The sequence below is a fragment of the Erpetoichthys calabaricus genome, chromosome 3 (genome assembly GCF_900747795.2).
Source record: "Erpetoichthys calabaricus chromosome 3, fErpCal1.3, whole genome shotgun sequence".
NCBI lineage: Eukaryota > Metazoa > Chordata > Cladistia > Polypteriformes > Polypteridae > Erpetoichthys > Erpetoichthys calabaricus.
The window spans coordinates 91,041,240-91,049,835 of record NC_041396.2 but is presented as its reverse complement, the minus strand read 5'-3'; positions in this window follow the sequence as shown (position 1 = coordinate 91,049,835).

The window sequence follows — 8,596 nt, the reverse complement described above, 5'->3', positions numbered from 1 at the left end:
AGCAGACTGAGCTCTGAAGCCAAGCTCTTCTACCCTACGTCTTTGATTACATCTACTCATGGAACTAGTATCTCATGTTTGGACTGAAATTTGCTGTCAATTGACTTAGTGATGCTCACACTGGTTTTGCCTTGTGCTTCAGCTAATGTAAATATGTCATGATCCCTGAGAATGTGATTTCACCACAATTGCCTTTTGCTGATGAAAACTTAACACCAAGATGTTGTGAAACACCAAACGATGGAGATGCCTTCATTTTTTGAAGATGCTGATAAATGTACAGTAGCTTCACAATTACCCTTTTTTCAAAGTCATAGAGGTTTTGTCTTCTTCTCATATAAGACACTGTTATATACTTTATACATATACTTTGTAATTTTTATGTGACCCCAAACTGAGGCTTTTGCTTTTCAGTATACTCTGTTTTCCTATTGCGACCAGTTTTCCATCTGTTCTTTGGACTGGGCTGAAACTGTAAGCAGATGAAATAGCCCAGAGGCAACTTCATGTTTTTATCACCACTGTGTTTTAATTATTTAAAGACCTTTCTCTTGCTTATATTGCTCCCTTGTTACTTAGATGCTTCAGCATTTTTCTGTAATGTTTATATAAGCACATGATTTTGATTTTATTAAAAACTAATAAATATGGCTTACAGATGAACATTTTGGCTCTAGGAGCTCACATATACTATATCTGATTTGTGCTAGCACTACCTAGTTGGACTGCCCCAGGAGTACTGAGCCATTGGGCAGCTTTGTGTTTGTGTTGGGGTTGCTGGGAAGAAATGTAATGAGGCACTACTTTTAAAAAAGAGATGACGGAAAAGGGTGGGAGGCAATCACCTATGCTCATTTGTTTCATTATCAACTGGAACACGGTAGGACAAAACTTTCAGAATATTCAGCAAGTTGTTTTACTTAAGGACTCAGTTCACTTTCACCATCATCTAGATTTGCTGCCTGGATTGTGTTTGGAATTGGTTGTTAGTTGTTTATCCGGTTGTGCTTGTGTTCTTCATGGTCCATTTGTTCTGTGTCAGTTAAATAATTATCACCATTTGGGAAATTGGGTGGGATTTGTGTTCTTGGTGTTTTTTTATATACTTTTTATATAATGTACTCTTTATTATAAGTTCTTTTGTGCTGCCATTTTATGTGTTTTTGTGTTTGATTGCATGAGCCGGGTCAAGGCTGGGTGTGTTCCTGGGGTCCCTGAAATTAAATTAACATATCACTGATTTAGGACAGTGTGAATCTGAGCATCTTACTACCGCTATCCCTATTTTGATCTTTATAATCTCTGTAGTCTCCTTTGCATTATGTTTACCCCTGGAAAAATGAGCCAAATGCATTGAATCTTTTTCAACATGAAAAAAAACGTTATTATGTACAGTGCATCCAGAAAGTAGTCACAGCGCATCACTTTTTTCACCTTTTGTTATGTTACAGCCTTATTCCAAAATGGATTAAATTCATTTTTTTCCTCAGAATTCTGGACACAACACCCCATAATGACAACGTGAAAAAAGTTTACTTGAGGTTTTTGCAAATGTATTAAAAATAAAAAAACTGAGAAATCCCATGTACATAAGTATTCACAGCCTTTGCTCAATAGTTTGTCGATGCACCATTGGCAGCAATTACAGCCTCAAGTCTTTTTGAATATGATGCCACAAGCTTGGCACACCTATCCTTGGCCAGTTTCGCCCATTCCTCTTTGCAGTACCTCTCAAGCTCCATCAGGTTGGATGGGAAGCATCGGTGCACAGCCATTTTAAGATCTCTCCAGAGATGTTCAATCGGATTCAAGTCTGGGCTATGGCTGGGCCACTCAAGGACATTCACAGAGTTGTCCTGAAGCCACTCCTTTGATATCTTGGCTGTGTGCTTAGGGTCGTTGTCCTGCTGAAAGATGAACCGTCGCCCCAGTCTGAGGTCAAGAGCACTCTGGAGCAGGTTTTCATCCAGGATGTCTCTGTACATTGCTGCAGTCATCTTTCCCTTTATCCTGACTAGTCTCCCAGTTCCTGCCGCTGAAAAACATCCCCACAGCATGATGCTGCCACCATCATGCTTCACTGTAGGGATGGTGCCAGGTTTCCTCCAAACGTGATGCCTGGCATTCACACCAAAGAGTTCAATCTTTGTCTCATCAGACCAGAGAATTTTCTTTCTCATGGTCTGAGAGTCCTTCAGGTGCCTTTTGGCAAACTCCATGCGGGCTGCCATGTGCCTTTTACTAAGGAGTGGCTTCCGTCTGGCCACTCTAACATACAGGCCTGATTGGTGGATTGCTGCAGAGATGGTTGTCCTTCTGGAAGGTTCTCCTCTCTCCACAGAGGACCTCTGGAGCTCTGACAGAGTGACCATCGGGTTCTTGGTCACCTCCCTGACTAAGGCCCTTCTCCCCCGATCGCTCAGCTTAGATGGGCGGCCAGCTCTAGGAAGAGTCCTGGTGGTTTCGAACTTCTTCCACTTAAGGATGATGGCGGCCACTGTGCTCATTGGGACCTTCAAAGCAGCAGAAATTTTTCTGTAACCTTCCCCTGATTTGTGCCTTGAGACAGTCCTGTCTCGGAGGTCTACAGACAATTCCTTTGATTTCATGCTTGGTTTGTGCTCTGACATGAACTGTCAACTGTGGGACCTTATATAGACAGGTGTGTGCCTTTCCAAATCATGTCCAATCAACTGAATTTACCCCAGGTGGACTCCAATTAAGCTGCAGAAACATCTCAAGGATGATCAGGGGAAACAGGATGCACCTGAGCTCAATTTCGAGCTTCACGGCAAAGGCTGTGAATACTTATGTACATGTGCTTTCTCAATTTTTTTATTTTTAATAAATTTGCAAAAACCTCAAGTAAACTTTTTTCACGTTGTCATTATGGGGTGTTGTGTGTAGAATTCTGAGGAAAAAAAATTAATTTAATCCATTTTGGAATAAGGCTGTAACTTAACAAAATGTGGAAAAAGTGATGTGCTGTGAATACTTTCCGGATGCATTGTATAGCACAAAAACCTGTTGATACCGAAATGTCAACATAAATACAATAGAAAATTATGATGCAGATTTAGTAAACATTGTATGTGTGACATGTTGTGAAACAGCCACCAACACATAGCCCAATGTTGCAATCAGGACAATAGAAGCATGTTTCTTTGTACACATTGCTCATAATATGTTTTTCAATTAGTTGCACATGAGATGGGAGAATATCAGTGTCTGATGCACATGATCAACACTGCCTATTGGGTTATTGTAGGCTACCACAGTGCAAGGCTTAATGACTTCCACATTTCTCCTGACACAAACTACAGTTGCTGCATGGTGAACAGTGCTTCGAGGGTTGATGTCTTTTATGAACTTCCACTTAATCAAAATCATTTTACCTTTTCATCACACTGAAGCTTCACGTGACTGAATTCACTAAACATATCACGGCAGTTCAGTCATGCAACGCTGTATGCATCGGTTTCACTAACTGTGTCAACGTCTGATGACCAATTCACAATGTCTTCACCATCGCCTCATTCAAGTTTGTCCTAAAACTAGCTTTACATTTTTTTAGTTTACACACAATAGTATGTTTTGGTTGAAGGCCCTGCCCCACTCTTGAATACTGACAAGTTTCCACAAAGTGGCAAAACACATAGAAATATTCATGGATTTTTGCAGCATGATTTTATTTTATCCACTAGATGGCAGCAGAATACCATCCTTGTCATGATCATATTTCAGGTGACTCATTATTGATTTCATTTTTTTCTAACTTTTGGCTGTTGTTTTAGTATAACCGTTATTAGCACTACTTCCTACATTTCTAGTGACATGGCTTCTTAGGTTATGATCTATGAGAAGTTAAGCAAAATGACACCTTTTATTGGCTAACTAGAAAGATTACAATATACAATTCTGAAGCAACCAATAAAAGGTGTCATTTTGCTGAACTTCTCACTACATCCATAATGGCCACCACGGTACAACTGGAGGTTCCTTTCTCTGTATAAGCTTCAGATAAGGAAAACCTTCTAAGAGAAATTTTGGAAATGATTGGTTTTGCTTCTTGCGAGTTTAGTTTGGTTTAACCTCTTTCTATGTCCTTTGCTTCAGTTCTTGTCTTGTGGTTGGAGTTGATCACTATATTTGTTTATTTTGTTTTGGTTTCCTTTTATGCATGTCTCCTGGTTTTCTCAGTAAACGTTTACCTGGCAGGGCAGTTTTGAGTGCATGTAAGCAGTACAGCATAACCCAAGAAGCACTCAGGCTTAACCTGATTTTAGAAGTCCAAGAATTAGTTCTGTTGAGGTCATCTGCCTGTAGTCAAAGGGTTTAGTTGATTTTAGTATAAATGCTCCTTTTCTGGAAGGTCCAGTCTGTGGTGTGCCAGTGTCGTGGCCTAACCTATACAATGAAGACAAAAGAGCACACCAAGCAACTCAATGAAAAGTGATTGAAAAGCACAAGTCAGGGAATGGAAACAAGAAAATATCCAGTTACAGAATATACAGAATTAATAAGGATTCCAGTTAAATCAATCATTAACTCTTTGATGGCTGAATATTTTTTCCAAAAACACAATTTTTGGAAAAGCACACAAACCAATGATTTTACACAGAAATCAACATTATACGACTATTGCTGCATGCAGTGGCTGCCAGTTTGGCAGGAATGCAGCAGGCTGGCTGCCAGATAGTCTTCACATGGCGGGGGCGTCAGCAGTGATCACAATTGCAGTGCATTGCAATCTCATTTGTACAAATTGTCATTGTAAGTGGCAGTCCTACCAGGTAGCTACACAAACCTGTTCAGCTGGGGGCTGATCAGCTGATGCTGGTACCTCACAGCCATTTTCGATCACTTGTATCAAAATTTGAGTCTGACAAGTCAAAATCCAATTCAGCGATAATTTGCAAAACGTCATCCATGGAGTATTTTGCTTTATACATTTGCATCAATGTCGATACCATTTTTGCTGTTCTTTGCTCCTCGCTACTCACGTTAGCGTAGGGAATGTTGGTCAAACCAATAAAGCTAACTTTCCTTATAGCGAAGAGAGTCCAACTAAAACATAACACAGTTTACAGCTGATTAGCATAATCAACCTCTCCTTTTGTCAAAAGTTGACATCCACCCTGAAAGACTTAAGAAATGGATAGAGTTCGGCAGAGCTGTAAATCTGTCCAGAGCAGGCCATCCACAAAAATGTAAGTTATTGTGCAAGAAGAAGACTAAGGAGAAAGGAGACCAAGATATCTATGAGAACCCTGTAGGAGTAATGGGATACAGAGACATACAGTGCATCCAGCAAATGTTGCTGGGACGTTCCATCAGTTGTAGCTTTATGGTATCATGGCAAAGAGAAAGCTACTGTTAAATGACAAGTCATGACATCTTGAATAAAGTTTGCCAGAAGGTACATTGGAGACTCTGAAGTCAACTAGAAGAATGTTCTATGGACTGATGAGACCAACATTGAAATTTTAGGCCATCAAACTAAATTCCATGTTTGGTGAAAGCCAAACATTTCACATTATAAAAAGTGCACCATCCCCACCATGAAGCATAGTGGTGGCAGCACCCTTCTTTATAAGGATATTTCTTTGCAACGGACCCTGGAAGGCTTGTGAGGACAGAGGACAAAACTAATGCAGCAAAATACAGGAAAATGCTGAAGAAAAACCTGATGCAGCCTGCCTTGGAAGAACATCTGCCTTGAAAGAAGATTTCTTTTCCAGCAGGACAACAGCCCCAAGCATGAAGCCAAAGCTACACAGGAATGGCTTAAAAACAACAATGTTAATATCCTGGAGTGGCCATGACAGAGTCCAGATCTTAATCCACTTGCGGAAATGTGGTTGGACTTGAAAAAATCCAGTTCACTTACTATCACAGTGCAACCCGACCATGCTTGAGCAGTTTTACAAACAGGAATTTGGAAAAATTGCAGTTTCCAGATGTGCAAAGTTAATAAAGAGAGGCCTGTAGGTACAGATATAATGCTGTCAAGGCTGCCAAGGATGCATCTACTAAATACTAACTAGTGAACACTTATGCAATCAATTATTTTATGTTTTATACATTACAAGCCGTGCAAGGAGGGCCCTGCCCGGCTCCCTACTCCTGATGTCACGCTTCCCCCTCCCCTCGGCCTGCAGTCTCTGTCTGGGATTAGTGCGAATATATCGCTCTTGCAAGCAAACAATGAGAGAAATCGCAAAATTAACCAGAATGTTCAAGCAAATTCTAGATAAAACCTGATCTAAATCCATTAAGTAGTTCTCTTGTGAAAAGCGAACAGACATACAGACAGACAGAGCCTGGATTTTATATATAGAGAGATATGGCCAAAACTATGTAGAAACCCCTCCATATAATTGAGTTCAGGTGTTCCAGTCGCACACCTTGGCAACAGATGCTTAAAATAAAGCACATAGCCGTGCTATCTCCATTGACAAAAATTGAATGTAGAAGCAGCAGTGAGCAGATCCGTGAATTTAAATGTGACACTGTCATAGGATGCAACCTTTGCCATAAGTCAATATATGAAATTTCTGCTCTGCACAAGCTTCCCCATTTAACTTTAAGGGTTATTGTTGTGATGTGGAAGTGTCTAAGAGCCACTACAGCCCAGCCATAAAGCAGAAGACCACACAAACTCACAGAATGAGGCCACCAAATCCTGAAGCGCATACTGCCTAAAAATCGCTTATCCTCTCTTACATCACTCACAACAAACTGACTCTGGAAGCAACATCAGCGCAGCAACTGTGCATTGGGAACTTCATGAAATGGGTTTCTATGACCAATAAGCTGCACACAAGCTCAAGATCTCTATGACAATGCCAAGCGTTGGCTGGAATGGTGTAAAGAACACCACCATTGGACTCTGGAGCTGTGGAAACATGATCCCTGGATTTATGCCAGTATGATGGATGAGTCTGGGCTTGGCCAGGAGAATGCTACCTTCTGGACTGTATAGTGCCTACTTTAAAGCTTGATGGAGTATGGATAATGGTGTTGGGCTATTTTTCAGGGTTTGGGCTAGGCCTCTTGGTTCCAGTGAAGAGTACTGTTAATGTTACATGAGGTTGGGAACATGCACCCACCACACGCCAAAGTACCTAGATTGGGACCTAAGTGTAGCAGGTGACACCTCAGCACCACACTGGAGCAGTGTGAGGTTTTTTTTACAGTGGCTGGAGTGCCAATCCTGCCACCAAACCCCACAGCATGCAAAACATTTCAGACAGCTGTGTGTTTCCAACTTTTGGCAGCAGTTTACATTCCCCTGAGCACAAAGACAGGTCCATAAAGACAAGGGTTGACAAGTTTAGTGTTTAGAAACTCAAGGGGTCTGCACCTAGCCCTGACCTCAATCCTATCGAACACTTTTGGGATGATTTCATCCAATGTCAACTACCTGACCTAACAAATGCTCATTTGGATGAATGGCCACAACCTACCAGAGATCTGTTTGCACTTTGACATTAAAGAGAATTTTTTTATTGGTGAAGAAAGATCAAACTACATGTATATTGTGATTCAAAAATGTAGAACAATTAAATTTGAAAACTTCCCACTGGAGTGAATACTTTTTATAGCTATTATAAGTGCGCTCGGTCAATAAAAGTCGAACACAAGGACATCTATTCACACAGCACATCCACAGAATGGTCCCCAAAAGAAATTCAGATGCCAAATTCAGCAATGAGTTACCTTACAGGAAGGACCCAGACACTAATGAAGAGACTGGCTGCCTACTCCAGGAATGACCTGTGGCCTAGTGCTTTGGATTGCAATGACTGTGATGCTGTATGCTGAATTCTGAGTACACACTGTAGCAGAAATATAAATAGAGATGGGGCTTAATTGAAGGGCATGTTCTAGGTGGGTACATCATTGGCAGCTGGTCTTACAGAGTAACAGGCAAATAAAGAGAAAGTAAACAAAAAATGAACACACACACAAAATACAAGAACAATATTTTCCTTTATTGACAGATTCAATTGGGTGGTTTTGACATTTTGAGCTGTCTCACACATTATTTAAATACTGTACAGCATTGAAGACACAAACTACAGAATACTCATCTGCACTGCTAAGAAGAATGTCAGAACTCTTCTGTGCTTTGCTGGAACCATTTATGTTAAGACTTGTGCTTTACAACATCTTATTACGACACTCACACGCACTCTCAGCCACACACACGTGTTCACACGCATACACACACACGCACACATACACGTCACGTCACAAAAGGCTAACTATCACACCAGGAAGCACTGTTTTCCCCAGTGAAACTCTCAGTAGGCTGCAAATCTAAAGCATAAGAACTAAGAGAGGCTCTGCTGGTCAAACACTTGGAAAACATTAATGTTTTAACTTACTGTGCCCAAAGGAAACACTGTTGGTGTGGAAATTGTAAGGTTCAAATCCAACTGCTGAGCTTAGAGGTCACCAAACATGGCTGCAATTTTTCACATACTTTTTAAAATAACAAGTTGTACTATACATGGGGCAAAAGGTGGTATAAGCAGATGTTTGTCATGAATAACACTATTTAAAAGTTGGATTGCTGAACAATTATTAA